Raw genomic sequence first — 16083 nt, 5'->3', positions numbered from 1 at the left:
GGGGGAAAACAGAGGCAGAGAAGAAGTGACTTAGAGAGATCCAGAATATGGCAAGTGGAGGGGATGAGTTCATGGGGACACTGGCCTGAGGGGGACACGAAGCTGGGCTGAGCTCTGCTTTTCTCAGACAGCTTTCTGTTGTTCACTCGAGGGAACATCATGTTTTTTAAAAACTCCACCAAATCACAGCTGCCAGTCAGAATACAAAATACCATGTTGTTCACGGCGGGATTTTTCATCCAGGACTGGTTTTGTCTGTACTTTTCCTGCAAGGAAAAAAAGTCCCTGTTGTTTATTGCCACTGGCGGAGTGTGTGTAAGCTGGTGTCAGCGTGCTCTGGTGAAATGAGACATTGGTGGTTTGGTTTGTTTGCTCTTCTCTAGGAAACGTGGCTCACCTGTGGCAGGCTGGTCCTGGCTCTCTCTCCTGCCTCGTCATGTAAATGCAGAGGTTGGGATGGCATCTGTGCTAAAAGCCATCATAAAATTTGGCATAAGGGATGTGCTCAAGATGATACGGAGGATCAGAGTAAAGCTGGATAGAGTCCAGCTCTTTGTCTCAGGCAGTCTCTGTCCTCACACAAGGACAAGAAACTATCTTAGCCATGCAAGCCCATGAGGGATCCTTGAAGTGGTAAAGCCTTGAAGTGGAGGCCATCCATACACCATGCTCTGCATCTCACGCTGTAGCTGGGCTACACGAAGCCTCATGACTCAACAGCAATTCACAGGTGCCTTGAAGTTAGCTGAAGAGCTAGATAACAGCCTCCCTCTTCCCTCCTCAAAGTGCTTATTGCCTTGTAAAATGTCTACTACATGATGCTGTCAACTTTGTCTTGCAGGATTTTATACTGGTCTTCAAAAACATCCATACACCCACCTATAATGTCACCAGTGGCCTTAGGACTTAGCTAAAAATCTTCCAGTTTCATGGCTGAAGATGTTTCTCAGGATCTCTTTTTGATTTTATTTTGACAGGTAATTTATAATTTACCTCTGATATTTTTTCAGCACTGAAATGTACCATTATGAAATAAAACACTGTTGACCAAAGACACACGTTGCTTGCAGATGCTGCCCAAACACAGACCTAAACCATTTAGATCTCTCAGAAAAGGCTCAGAATTTATCTTATCCTGCTTTGGGGGAACTTCCCAACATTCTCCTGTGCAGAATCTTGTATCACCAGCATCAAGAAAGCAGATGTCTTTTGAGAGGGAGAAGACCACAGTTCCCTGGCGCTGTGGTTGCCTGGCATTGGAGGAGTTAAACTCTGGTGGAGGGGTTGGAATCCACAAAAGGGTGCAAACAGCAGCCAGCCCCTCAGAAGTGTTGGGTTTGCACAGGGGCTGCTAAATTTCTGCCCCTCCCCATGCAGTCTCTAGGCTCTCTGGCCGCCTTCCCTCCCCTGTCTAGCAGGGAGAGAGAAATGAAAATAAAATTACTATGAGGCTGGAGAAAACGCTGCTGCAAAGGTGGTTCCTGGCAAAGGAGGGTTTGCCACGTCATGGGACGCTTTTTGGCTGCAGCCCCACAAACAGCCCCCACCAAGGCAGCCAGCAGCCTGAGAGGAGGAGGATGGAAAAGTACCAGTGAGTTCTCACTCCCAGCCCTCCTCCTCCCCACCCCATACACACACACTCCTGTGTTGAACATGACACTTTTGGAGGGCACAGACCTTGGGAGGTCACAGGCACTGCAGGGAGAACGGGGAGGAGGCAGGGGAGACAAGACCAAGTCACCTGGTCCCTTCAAAGGTGGTGTTAGAAATGGGTCCCAGTCTGACCCTATCCCCACAGCTGATCTGGTACCCAAGAAGGATGATGGAAGTGTTGTTTGGGCAAGATTTCCAATCCTGTCTCCAGGAAAAGGAGTTAAATCTATAGGCCAAACTCTTATCAAACTCGAAGCCCAAGCACTAACAGATGCCCCAGAGGTGACAAACTGGCTGATCTGAGAGCTGTCTGTATATTTTGCAGTCCTGACTTAAAAACAGGAGGTGAGCAATTTATAACGAAGCAGTGTCACCAGCTGGCATGTGTCAAGCATTTCCTCTCTGTCAACGAGCAGGAGAGAAACTGGAGGGCATTATGTGAAACCAAATTTCATTTGCTTTGATTCATAAAATGTTTTTGGTCTGGTTGGGTTTTTTTTCCAAAAAGCTGGGCAGCTTCAGCACATTTTTTAGGATGGGGGCTCAGAGCGTGTCCCCTGAATCAGGAGCAGCCATTGCCTGGAGCCCTGTCTGCAGTGTGGCATGGATCAGTACCCGAGTTATGGCTCATCTTGGTGCCAAAAAGCATGCCAGGACAGCACATGTGTATGGATATTGGCAGTGGAGGCATGCCCATGTTTTGTTAAGCTGTTGCTGTGTAAGAGATAAGAAAATTCAGACCCCACGTTCATGCAGCTATGCGGAGGGAGAGAAACAGCTTCCTGCCACCTCTGAATCTGATTTGCCCATTATCTGCCAGCTCCTGCCCTCCAGCCCAGGCAGTAATTGGGAATACAGATCTCTTTAGAATTCTCCTCCATAAGCACATGAGTCAGAGCTGCTGCCTTCATTTGCAGGTAATCACAGTAGTGGATGCAGCCCCACTAGCTCCTTGCCTTTCAACATCCTTAGAGGGAGTGTTTGGGGTTGTAATGCTCTGGATCTGGATCAGCTCTCTCGGCTCATTATATATGGCTATATTTCCCAACCTGAAACAGGTCCCACAAGCTCTCTGGTAAGTGTGTTGAGAGATCATCTAATTCCAAAGGAGTTTCTATAAGTTCCACCGTCCTCTACTCAAAACAGCATTATCTAGAACATTTAGGTTGATTATTTTCCTGTGACTTAATGTCATAACCATCCCTTCTTCACCTCTGCAGCTAACAGAGTCCTGGGGCCTGTCCAAGTCACCCCACTCTGATGCAGAAGACACTGTGCAAAGCATGTCCCCTCTGTCTGGAATAAGGAGAAGGGAAAGGTAATATGTTGTATTGCTGCTCAAGTGATAAATTATTATTCCCCTTTTGGCCTTACTAGGCAGTAGGTAGACAATGCTTCATTCATTCCTCAAATTTCATTACTCCTGAGTCTACAACCATCAGACTATCTGAGTGCTCCATATCAAAGGCATTATCAGCACACGTCTGGGCTAGGGAAGCTCTGCCACTTCACCTGTAATAGGAAATCTAGTTACTCAGAGGATGAGACTTGCTAGAGGTCACAATGTAACCTCAGAAGCAACGCAAGGAGCTGAAGGAAACTGTTACAGCTCAACACTGTATTACACAGAGCATCCTTCCTCCTGCAGAGTGCAGGTAACCCACGGAGGGACAGCACTGCAGTTTATATCTCTCACCAAGAACCTTGCACTCAACACAACTTGCAGTCTGACTCATACCAATCCTTAGTATCATTTATGGATGACTTGCCATTTGGCATCAGTAAAGTTCCCAGTGTTATTCTTTTCCAGCACAGATACTCATGGCTAGAGGAGTACACGTTTATGGCCAAGCTGGGGAAGATGCTGAGAGTGACCAGGAGCCGCAGCATTTCCCAATCCCATCAGCAACCCTGCCCTTGTCTCTCAAGATCCTGGTGCATGCACCATGGCTTGGCAACATGGGAGGGGAGGGAATTAGAAAGCAGAAGTCCTCACATCTCCAGCCATCCACCAAAACTTTCAGCTTTGCTAGCTTGGGAGGACCAGCATTGTCTTCATGACATATGGTATGTGGCTGTAGCTCGATGCTCAGCACTGGCCAAGTGTAAGGCTGCAGTCACACAACACAGATAGCATTTTAACCCCAGATAACAGTTTAACTCCCATTTAGTTCAGATAAAGGATTCAACAGTAGATATTTGTTGAGTCCTACTGGGAAAAATAGAAAAGTAGCAGGCACAGGGGCCAGTTGGCTTGGGGAGGGTGACAGGGAGCAACCAGCTGTCCAACCAACCTGGGGAGTGTGCAGCAAAGTGCAGGGCCCTCTCTGAGCCTCGCTGAACAAGGGCACTCTGTGCACAGAGAACTGCAGGACTTGCAGTTCTTCCAGAGGTCCAGGTCCTGAGCCACTGCTCCCTGCCAAATGCCTGTGGTCGTCAGCTCCAGGGCACTGGCAGCCAGGACAAGATGACCAGAGTTGCCTCTTCTCAAATCACAGAGTTATGCAAATTGTTCACTGGCTTAACAAACTGCTTTAGATTAAACACAGGTCTCTTTTTTACCAGAAGGTTGCAATGCCATCCCTGCTACCATTAAGACCAAGCACGTATGTTCAATTCCTACCCTCTTTATACATGGCCTGAAAGAAGGTCATGGCAGACTGGCAGAGAGAGCATCCTTGCTCATCCAGACCAAGCTCCACGTAGTCCCCAGAGTTTATTTTTATCACCCAGAAACACAGCTCTGTGCACCCCATGCCATTTTGTAGATTAATCTTAACCTTCTCCCAAAGGACTTTCTCCTGCTGTCATCAGAATTTGCCCTGGGTTTATGTCCTCTTTGGTAACTTCACAGACTAAGCATGTGCAGTGTGTTAGGGCCACAGAGTCCACTCCCAAAATATCTCCACTGCCTTGCCCACACAGGCACAGTTTAAGGGAACTGCCCTAAGACCCTTGTAGAGTTCTGGTTAAGAGCATCAGAAGCTTTGGCCATTTTCACACAGAAGCCTTGAAGCGTGCCCTATTGCTTTGATTTCTGCTCCTGACTTTTCAGAAAACAGGGCATTTACCCCCCACTCCAGCCAGAACAGCTTAAGACATCCATTATATCAGCCTTGATGATGATTTCAGGAAGATTCACCTCCAGTTGCTGGAACCATGCCTAGGGCCCAGAAAGACATCCTTCATAAAATCCCTCTCTACACCTGATCAGAGCTCAGCAAGCTTTTCTACTGAGACACTAAGGTGATCCTTGGCCTCAAAGAGGAGCATTTCAATGACCTGAAGTTGCTTGGTTAGTGAATTAAGCACTGGACTGGGAACCAGATTCCTGTTTTTCAGCCCAGAGGCTATGTGCAGCCTTGGTCCCATCTTTGAAATCTATTGAGTAATTTTTTTGTGAGTTTCCATAAGGGTGCTGCTCTTGGGCATGTCTGCACTGCCAGCAGCACAGCAAAGCCCCTGTTATCTCTGGGAGCTTTAAATGAGTCATCACAAGTGCTAGAAGGAGCCCAGATCTAGACATCCAGGTGCTCTTCCACAGCAATGAGCCAGGCTCCAGGCTCACCCCAGGGAGCTGGGGCAGGGTGAGCAGCACACCCAGCTGTACCCAGGAGATGTGTCCCACCACACTGCTTGGCCCACGGAGTCACATTGCTACAGTCCAGGTTTTGCCCTGCTCTGTGCTCTCCAGTCACACAAGGGCCACCTTACTCTACTGTGTGAGTGCAGTAATACGGTGTGCCCAGACTCTGCTGCATCCAGCTACTCCAATCCCTCATCCCAGACACAGGGCAAATGCTTCTCCACACAACACAGAGAATGGAAATACATCTCTGATCAAATCTTTAAATCTCTTTTTTTCTCACTCTTGCTCTCTCTCCACTGGTGTTTTTCAGTCTCACTGAGTGCTGCTGCTTATGCAGAGCTCTCTGACATGTGAAATGAAATGCGGAGGAGGCCACAGGCCCCACAGTTGGGATCTGTGAGTCTCCAACGGCAGCAGGTTGGCAGCTTCTCAGAAGACAGAACTAGCACTTGCCCCAGGACAGAAAATTATGTCTGAGGGTGTTTGAGGTCAGTCTGCTCTGAGCTGTGTCAAGCGTCCCATTGAGGTCTCAGCTCTTATTAACCAGTTCCTTCATTACCTGCAGCTCGTGGTCATGCCTAGAAAGGAAACCTCTTTCTCCATCTTTACATCCTGAAGCTCCCTCAGCAGAAGCTCACGGCAGCACAGGCTGAGGCTCCATGGGGATGTCAAATCCAGTGGGGGGGGCAAATATATTGCTGTCCAGAGAGCCAGAAGCTGTTATAAAAGACCAGTCTCTTCTTCATCCAGCCTCATAAATCTCTCATGTCATCTCTCTTTTGCTATATTGAAAAGTGACTATTTATTCTCAATCCACCTGAACTCTCTCAGCTGGTTTCTAGCTGTTTTATCTCTGACATTGATCTCAGGGCAGAAGTTTTCTGTCAACTCTCTCCAGGCTTGGTGCTTTGAGGGAACTTGGAATAATTTAATTTTTTTATATATCATATTGTATGCTTATGTTCACTTGCTAAATCTTATTCAGATGAGTTTCCTTCTGCTTGTGGTGTGCCACACACTGCATGGCTGTGTCAAAGGCACTGAACTACTGGCTTTCTGAAATCAGAGACATGCCAGTAGGTTATTCACCCACCTCAGCAGAGAAAGAATTAATGTCACAAACCAGCCTCAGCACTAACAGACATGGAAAATTGGCAGGGAAGAGAGCAGCATAATTGCAGTGGCCAAGGGAGCATGGAACACCACTGCCTGGAGACACACATCAAAGGAAAATCCCTGCCAACCTGGCTGGCTTTGCCACCAACCCCGCTTCCCTCCTTCACCTTTTGTCTCCTGCTCTGAGGGTACCATGAGCCAGAGCATGCTTGCCAGCCCACCACCTCTGCATCCAGAGTGGAAAGTCAACAATATGGCTTTAAAGGAGGGAAGAGTGGCAACGAGGAGACCGCTGCCGCCAAAGTGTCTCCTGGGCTGCTGGGGAGGTGTGTTGTCCTGTCTCACACCCCAGCCTCCTCCCCACGAGCTGAGCAGCCCTGAATAGAGATGCCTGCCTGGGGACAACCAAGGCAGTGGCATTTCCAGGACTGGCATGTGTCAGGGGACAAAGATGAGAGCCACACACAAGGCAAATGGAAAAATCCAACCAGCTCCCCTTGCTAATGGCTAACAGAGGATTATTTTTGGCCACCCTCTCCTTGTGCCAAAAGGAATGTTATAAATATTGTCCCAGGGCCTTCCCTGCTTCCTGGTACTGCTTCCCAATTAATCAGTATCCTGACTTTCAGGCAACAGTTTAGTAATGGGCAGAAATACCTACTTAATCTAATTCCCAATGCTTGAGCATTCCTTGGCCAGCAAAGGTGAAATGTGTCCCATGCTCCTTGGCTCCCTTCTCAGACTCTTTCAGCAGGGCATCCCTCTTTCACCTGGGACAGACTGGGCTCACCAAACAGATCCTGCCTGCCTAAGTCCAAGGATCTTCCTGCTCACACTCCTCCTTGCCACTCTCTAGATTTTATCTGGGTTTTGCTCCTCTGCCTTCTGGCCTTCCCCTGGACTTTCTTGTCTCCAGCAGCTGATTCAGACACAGCCTTCAATCTCAGCTTCCTCAGCTCCTCCATGCAAGCAGCATCCAGCACTAAGGGAGGACATTCAGCTGCCTCTTGCCACACAGCACACCTAAAGACAGAGGGGACACATGCAGGGACTTGGGGATGCACACAGAGAAATGGTCTTCTGGCATGGACATAGAACAGAAACTTTGGGAGAGAATATTCCAGCAGTGAAAGGTACAAACTCCAAAAGGAGAAGAAAGGAGAACTCCCAAGAAAAAAGGATGGTCACAACCAGAATGTAGCGCTGAATGACTCGTGTGCTTTCCTTCTCCTCCATAGTCCTCTGTGGACTGTGGATGCTCAACAACCCTGACTTTACATGTCCTCTAGCCAAGCACCACCTTAGAGTCAGAGAAACATGGCATGGCAGCTGAGAGACAGGAAGAACTGAGCAGCTGATGGATTACTGAATTATCCAGGTGCTGCCAGTTCACTTGTGGAGTAGTTCAATATTCTGATGCCCCTGTCAAGGATAAGGAGACCAGGTCATGTCACTTTGCCTTCAAAGTCAGTGACATTGCTGTGAATATAACTCAGGAGCCCTGACAGCCAGTCCCTACACTGACCACCAGGCAATCCTCCACCCTCATGTCTAATAGCAACCACCACAAATATGCTTCACTCATCTCCTAAGCACAGTAGGAAATAAACAGCCACAGTATATTTGTGCCTTCTGTAGAGCTGTTGTTCAGTTCTGTGTTGCCCTCAGGTAACCTGGGTAAGAGTGGCTGTTGTAAGACACTCAAGACATCACTGGCCACAGAGTGATGTAAGCTTTAAAAATTAAGCACATAGCAACAATAAGGAAGGCAGGCCAGCCATTTTCATAGGGAAGAACAGGGTTTGCAAGCAGGAGAGTCTAAATGCTGCTTCCCTTGCCCAGGAACAAGCATACAGGGCCACTGTAGGGCTATTTGTACACATAAATATGTGAAAAGCAGAGATTTTTAACATGGCCCTGGGCAAGGCTGTTCACTTCACTTCTCTACATTTAAAGCAGGAATAAAGGTACTTCTGTGTGTCACAAGGTAAAGTGATACCTCAGCGTAGGTGGAGAGCTCAGACAGATCAACAACAGGTGCCATGCAATAAGGTAGCAACATGGGCTTCACGGACACTTCAGTTCTCTATTCCCTGTATCAGTTTCCCTCGAACTACAGTAAAACAGAAACTCAAGAGCTTACTTTTCAGGGATCTAACTGAGACCAAGGAATTCAAAATTCACTATAGCAGTGAAAAACCCTCCTATATAAGGTCATACCTCACTCACTCTCTGAAGGAAAACACACACACCGATAGAGCAAGGTCCACCAGGGAACTCAAAATGCTGGAGGATGCAGAGCCCAAAGTGGTGGGTTTCATGGACACACCCACAGAGAAAGAGGTCTATAGTGGGCTTGTCACTAGAGCATGGACAAGGTTGAGCAACTTGAGTCTGTCCTGGGAGTTTTTGCATTATAAGAACTGCTGTTCCCTGTGAAGTGGGATTGGTAGATGGAAGAGGAGATCTTATGGCATGTTGGGAGATGTCTTCATGACAGAAGGATTGGCTGGTTTTACCCAATGACACAAAGCAGAAACTGGCTAAAGGAGACACCAAGGTTCTGGACACCAGAGGATTAAGTCAAGCCCTTGGTCCTCGCTCTCCTCCCTCACTGGAGAGTTGTCTTACCCTTGGGCTCCACATCTGACCACCCAAGTTGGCAGCCTTCACCACTCACAGGGTCTCAGGAAGGGAAGCAGGGAGCATCAGGGCTTGCAAAAGCTTAGTTTAATTCCAGACCCTGATACACATGCTGCCCTCCTGAACAGTTTCTTTCTTGCAACTTAAACACTCCACATTGTCCTTCCCCACCATTTTGCAGGCAAGGTCCTTCTCCTGATTGCTAGTGTTAACACAGGTTTCCCTTGTTCTGTCCCTTGAAATTTCCAGTAAAGCGCCTTTAATACAATCTCTCTGTGGCTGCTCTAATTATGTGTGAAATATTTTTTCCCCCCATAAACCAAAGAAAACAAATCAACACAGTAAGATCCTTTCTCTGGGGCTGTTTGGCAGGTCTCACGGTCTTCAAAAAAGTTACCCAAGGTCCACACAGTCTCTGCTGTCTTTTCACAACAGCTACTTTTGGGTTCCTGTAAAAGGACCCAACAAAGGAAAGGGTAGTACAAATCACAAAGCCCTGAAAGGCTACTTTCCCACCTGAATAGTTCCAAACCATAGGACAGGTTGGCTGCTCAATGGCAGAATATGCGTGCTGTGTGCCAGGGGTGTTTCTGAAGGAAGGAGGGATATGGGGCAGGATGGCAGCAGTCTGGGACCCTTTAAAGGCAGGGATGGGTGAATCAGTCCTTTTTTCTCACAAAGACCAAGATGCGTTCACAGTATCCAGGAAGAGAAAGGGAATGTATTTTGTTTTCTGGAAGCAAGGGACTGTTTAATCTCCTCCTCACACCAGTGCATCTCAACACCTTGCTGCTCCATCCCTATGAGCATCCACACAGCCCTGACAACGCACCTTGGTCATGGACCCAGCACCCTTCCTGGTGCTCCTCCACAGCAGCACGAGGCCTGTCCTGCCTGCAGCAGCCCTGCTCCAGCCCAGCCCTCCTCCATGTGCATCACCACCACTCTGGAGACCCCACAGCCCCCACTACCCAGTTTGGGGATTTCCTTGATCTGCTTAATTCTCCTCTGTTTTTTTGCTTGCCCTCTTCACAGCCATCAGTAGCTTCTTCCCTTGCAGTGGCTCTTGGATTTGCTTGCCATCCAGGCCATGTAACTGGCCTTTTCTAACAGTACTTGGAAAAAAAGAGTGTCCAGAAAGTGAATGGCCTTCAAAACAAAGCATGGCTGTCACTTCTTCCACACAGGGAAGTTCTCTTACATCTTTTTTTCCAAAACCAAAACCAAGCACTTACCACTTAAGGGAACATTATCCACATATTTCAGACTTACTTGAAACACCATGAAGAAGAAAAAAGGCAAGGAAGGAGGTCAAGTTTATATGCTACGGGAACAGCTAGTTATGAGTTTGTAACTGCACCAGCTCTGTTACTCACTCATCTGAAGGGTTCTGGCATTACATTAGGTCCAGGTTCCCAGCCCATTCTTCCTGAGGTGGCTGGCTCCCTCCTGGGGACAGTGACATCACTCTTGCAGTTGCCATCAGCAGCCCTATGTCAAGGCTCAGCTCTTGCCTGCTCTCACCTGCTTCAGGGCTGTGAGATTCAACTCCCTGCTAACTCATCCCTCCAAAGAATGACAACGTGACATGGTGACAGGGCCAGGGCTGCATTATTCCTTTGCAGACTTTTCCCCCACGCCATCAAGCAACTGTGCAGCCATATCAAAGCCAACTCCTTACTCATGCATTTTGCTGAAGCAGATATACCATAGCCTCAAAGCAATGCTCTCTGCCTGCTTCTCTGAAGAACAGTATGAATCTCACCCAGACCTCCAAGGGCCAAGTTAGGTGTGTGAGTAGAGCCACCACACCATTGCCTGCCCCAGCCTTGCAGGGCAGCTCTGGCCAAGGGGTTCTGCAGCCCCAGGTGTCCCAGGCTGAGCCCAGAGCCCCTGCCCCAGCCCTGCACACAGAGGCTTGTTTCTGGAAATGCTGCAGCTGGCAGGGCCCTTCCTACTTCACAAATATTGACACTGACTCTGCATCCCAGCCGAGGAATAACATTTTCAGGGAGCCTTGGACCTGTAGAACTTCTCCATTTAACAGGGAGGAGATTTGGATATTAGTCTCTTGCTTTCCTCTCCACTGTAGTAACCTTAAATGGACCTGCCAAACCCTGAACCAGCTTCAGGCACCAGGAACCTGTGGGAGACTGCAGAAACTCCTCCTGGAGGTGCAGACACCACTTTGCAGACTGAGGAGGGATGTTGCACAAAAAAGTACAGATGCCAGGAAGCAGCAGTAGTCAAAGAGAGACCTGTTAAGAGCTCCGAGTACAGTTCCAGGTGGGTTTGTAAGAAAGCAACAGAAATCAGTAAAGTAGAAATGTACAGACTTCTGGGAAGGTGTCCTGAGGTCTTCTCCCCTGCATCATTACTTAGTTTGTTATTTGGCAGTGAGTATGAATCTAATCCCAGCACAGATGCAAAAACCTAGGGCATTTCAAGATTGTTCTCTCCTAACACAAGCACAAGCCAAGGCAAGCTTTTCTTACCAGCCACACAACTCATGCCTCAACCCAAGCTGAAACACCTATCATTCATCTTATCAGCCTGGAAACTCAGCAGAGAGCACAGAGAGACATGAACATGTGTCAAAGGGCTCAGCTGCAAGGAGCTAAGGAAAGGGAGAAGGTTGTGTAGAGGTGTGTTTGGTGATGGAGAACCATACAAGTATTTCTTGAACTCTGGATGCTCCTCAGAGAGCCACTCCAGTGCAGGGGGCCAGATGTGGGGGTCACAACCTCTTCTCCAACTATGTTTTTTTAATATAAGGTTTGATCTTTCCCCCCAAACTCCCACATACTCAGAGCTAACAGGTGAGACATGTTGTGTGCTATTAGGAGTAACCCTGAGGATATTTCTGGGCCTTCTGAATTAAAACTGCAGCTCCACCCACCCAACCTACAATCCAAAGAGAGAAATGTCCTCTCTTCTACAGCAAACAAAAATATACATTTGTTGAAGACTCAAAAGTAAGGAGTGAAATGCTGAAACCAGAGGATGAGGTTTCACAGGTAAATAAACCAAAAAAGAGGAAGACTAATAATAAATGTAAGAGAAGTGGAAGGAATAAGCAGCCAACTCACTGTCAATCCTGGGGCTGGGTAATTTATCATGGTGTCCATGTGTCATGCCTGGAGAAGTCCCCTACACTCTTCCTCTTCCATACAAGTCTCCTGCTGAGCTCTGACCAGGGCTGGTGGACAGCAAGGTCCAGCAATGCTCTTAACTCCACATCTGTCATCTCCATGTCCATATAAATATTACTGTCAAATTGTGGAACTTTTAGTGGGATTTCGTTTTTGAGACTGACTTTTTTCCCCAACATTTTCTAATCTACCAGCATGAAACCTGCTTCGCTTGCAAATTAGAAAATGAGATTTAAATGGGAAAGGGAAAATGAATATTCTAGGGCAGGGCTGAGAGGGTTAAAAGGCTCAAGGGGATTCTTGTGTTAATGGGATGAAATAACAGACTGACCTCCAAAAGACAAGTGTACCCTTCTTGCAGCTGAAGGGCCTGACGCAGCCCACCAAGGTCAGAGAAGTTTTTGAAGCAGGCAGCTGGAGCAACACTGCTGCCAGCCCCTAACAGCTGCTTTTCTTTGCACTCCTGCATCCCCTCCCCACCTCTTCCTCAATGAGCTTAGGCTAGCAAACACCTTTCATCAGAACAAACCAAGCATCACAAAACCCCCTGTTCAACAACAACAACAAAAACACGCGAACAAAGCAAATGGAGAAACTCTGTGCAGAGTTTCTCCTGAGCAGCCCCTTTCAGTGGGGCTCAGGGAGACCAATGGGTTCCCTGCTGGCATATGGGGACAGGCAGCAGGCCCCACTTCAGAGCCCACCACGCAGCTGGGTGTGCACTGCAAACATCAGCCACCTCTGCAGCCAAAGCAAAAGGGTGCGAGACCGTAAATATCCAGAAAACCTACTGGCCTTGACGTAATCTCTCCAGCAGCTTCCAAGGTCAACAGCAACCTGTTTGTACTGCACCGGGTGAGAAGAGGCATTCTGGGAGAAAAGCAAACAGAGGAGATGTCCTATGCCTGTACAAAAGGTGCTGTATTCCCGTGTTGCTCCGTCCCAGGCTGGGAGGAACATAAAATTAGCACTGTTTTAATTCATTCATTGTATAAATATTCTGCGTGGTGCCCACCCCCACGTTTCCTTGCTGAGCCTGCGGGTCTCCTTCAGGGAGGCTGGGAGAGGGCTGAAGTTAGGTTCAGTCCAGGCAGCTGATTAACAAGGTGAGGTGAGGGCATGTATGTGTGCAAAACGAGAAAGAAGGAGAAAGGGAGAGCTGGGGGCTGTGTCTGAAGGCAAGCAGTGTGTGAGGGGAGCGTGCATGGACAGGGAGGTACGGTGCCAAGGGAATGATCTGCACTGTGCATGGCAAACAAAAGGAGAGGGCCCTGTCACCTTCCTCCCATGCTGCCCCCCAGGCACCCTTCCTGCAGAATTGGTGCACTCCCCAGGGCCAGGCTGGATGAGGCTTGGAGCAACCTGGTCTAGAGGGAGGTGTCCCTGCCCACGGCAGGGGGTTGCAACTGGATGAGCTTTAAGGTCCCTTCCAACCCAAGCCATTCTGTGATTCTGTGATCTCCCAGGGTGGCCAGGGAGGGTGGACACATGCTGCACACTCTGAGCATGGAGCTGTGTGTGAGGGGGGGCTGTGGATGGAGCTGGTCGGGCCGCCCAGGCAGGCCTCAGGTAGCCCGGGCAGGTCACAGGTAGCCCAGGCAGGCCTCAGGTAGCCCAGGCAGGCCTCAGGTAGCCCGGGCAGGCCTCAGGTAGCCCAGGCAGGTCTCAGGTAGCCCAGGCAGGCCTCAGGTAGCCCAGGCAGGTCTCAGGTAGCCCGGGCAGTCTTCAGCCCCACGTAGCCCAGGCAGCCTCAGCCCCGGCCTGCAGCCTCGCCACTGCCCACTCCTGTCACCGAGGGGGCTTCAGCCATTCCCAACACCCCAAAACCCTGTCCAAGGGCAGGAGGGAGCTCCCCAGGAGTGCCCTGCTCAAGCACAGAGGGAGGAGCAGCCCCGGGGAGCCAGCCTACCTCTCCGTGTGCCGAGGCCCTGCCCGAGCAGCAGCGCAACCCTCGCCCCGCGCGGGTCTCGCCCCGCGGAGCCCGGCGCCGGCAGCCTGGGCCAGCTGTGCTGCCCAACACCCGGTCTGAGGCTGGAGGTGTCTGTCCCCGCTGTTGAGCAATAGGAAAGACACCAAGAGAACAGGCAAGAAGCAAAAAAGAAAATACTTTTTTTTTTTTTTTTTTTTTTAAATCCACTGCCAAACAAACACGGGTCTGTGCACACCATCCCCGCTGGCCCGGGCTTCTATTTTTGTCAAGTGATGAACAAGCCACAATCTCGGGGTGAGGGCGAGCCCTGCTGTTTACATCTGCCAGCCCAGGGACGGCCGCTGTGAGCAGAAGCAGCTCATTCAGCAGGAGCCCAAGTGTCCTGGTCACTGCAGGTTGAATAGGTACTTTGTCCAGCGTGGGAGGTCCAAGGAAGGGCACCGTTTCCAATCTGGGACACAAACGGGGCCAGGAGAAGTTGTGTGTGTATATGGGGCTTGCTTTTTAAATACGGGGTGAGATTTCCATCAGCACCAACAAGGCTGATATTCACTCTAGAATAAAGGGGTACAGGTGCTGCCTTTGGGGAGGAAGCTTCTCCATGCCCTTTTTACCTCCAGATGTTGGCTCATTTCTTTTCAGTCCCCTCCCATGTTCTCAGGGTAATGTCCCAGTGGGTAAAGCCTCTCCTGGGAGTTTTTAGATCCCTCCCAGTTTTTGTCTAGAGAGGCTGTGACAATGTCCCTTCCCACCCCTTCAGTGGAATCCCAAAGTAAAACCATACAATCACCCCCCAGATCCCAGTGACATGGGCTATGCAGGGACACAGACACCTCGAGGTCACACCATGCTTTCCACATCCTGGGATCTTGTCTTGGAGAAGCACAGAACCCAAATGTAAAGTTAAAGCTGGTGTTGAGGCACCCTGAGAGCAGCACGTGGACAACAGCCATTCAGGCTTGGCCCATGATATACTAGAGACATGCCTTGCTGGTGCCCACTGTGGAGCCTCAGCACCAGCTCTCCAGGGGATTCCCCCCAGTGCAGGAGCTTCCCAGGACACCCAAGGCTGCCCCTTGGGTCAGCAAGAGGAACCTGCAGCACCTCTCCAGCGAGGGCTGCATGGTGCTCTGGGCTGTCAGCAGTACCAAACAGCCCCCAGGAATGCACACGAGTGTGCACGTGTGTGAGTGCAAGTGTCAGTGCCTAAACCCCACCATCTGTCCCATGCATTCTTGAGCTGAAAGCCAGAAAGGATGCAAAGACTCAAGTACCTGGGCCATCTCAGCCGTGTCCCCACCCTCCCAATTAGGGATTCATTCCTCTTATCAGTCAGGACAAAAGCTTGCTCATTTTGACAGTCTTTGTCTCACTATGAAAGGTGTGGAGGCTCTCAGCCTGCTTCCTCTGCTCCCGGTTTTTCAGCCACCACTGCTGGGAGCAGAGATCTGGAGTGGCAGGTAGGTGGGAGCTGACTTTCTTATTTCCCACCTGGATGGAAGCACAGCAGAGGTTTTAAATGGCTGCCTGCCCCTCGCAGAGCATCACTGCCCATCTCTGCTTCAGAAAAGACAGCTTAGCAGTGCAGGCAAAGCCCCTCCTGAGCTGCTGCAGAGGATCAAGGTCTTTGCTGGTTTTAAAAGAGGGAATAGGGCTGGGAATGAAGATGTTCTAGCTCTGACTCTGGCTTCACCTACAGGCTCGAGCAGGTCCTCTTCCCTCCATGTGCCTCAGTTCCACACAGTGCCACGGCTTCAGCAGTACAACCTCAAATACTGTTATGTAAAGGAACCTGTGACAGCTGATAAAGAATGTCTGCTGGAAAGTGTCTTGAACTCCTCAGGTACTGACTGTAAAAGCACAAACAGTATTTTTTGGGCACAACCTCCTGGGGTGCCCCTGGATCTCCAGTCCTTCTCCTGAAGACAGGTCACAGTCTTCAGCTGTCCATCACCTCGTTCAGCTACCTCTGCAAAGAGTATCTGGGATTCCATGGCCCT

The sequence above is a fragment of the Apus apus genome, chromosome 10 (assembly GCF_020740795.1).
Source record: "Apus apus isolate bApuApu2 chromosome 10, bApuApu2.pri.cur, whole genome shotgun sequence".
NCBI lineage: Eukaryota > Metazoa > Chordata > Aves > Apodiformes > Apodidae > Apus > Apus apus.
The sequence above is the reverse complement of the archived record's forward strand: the minus strand, read 5'-3'. Positions refer to the sequence as shown.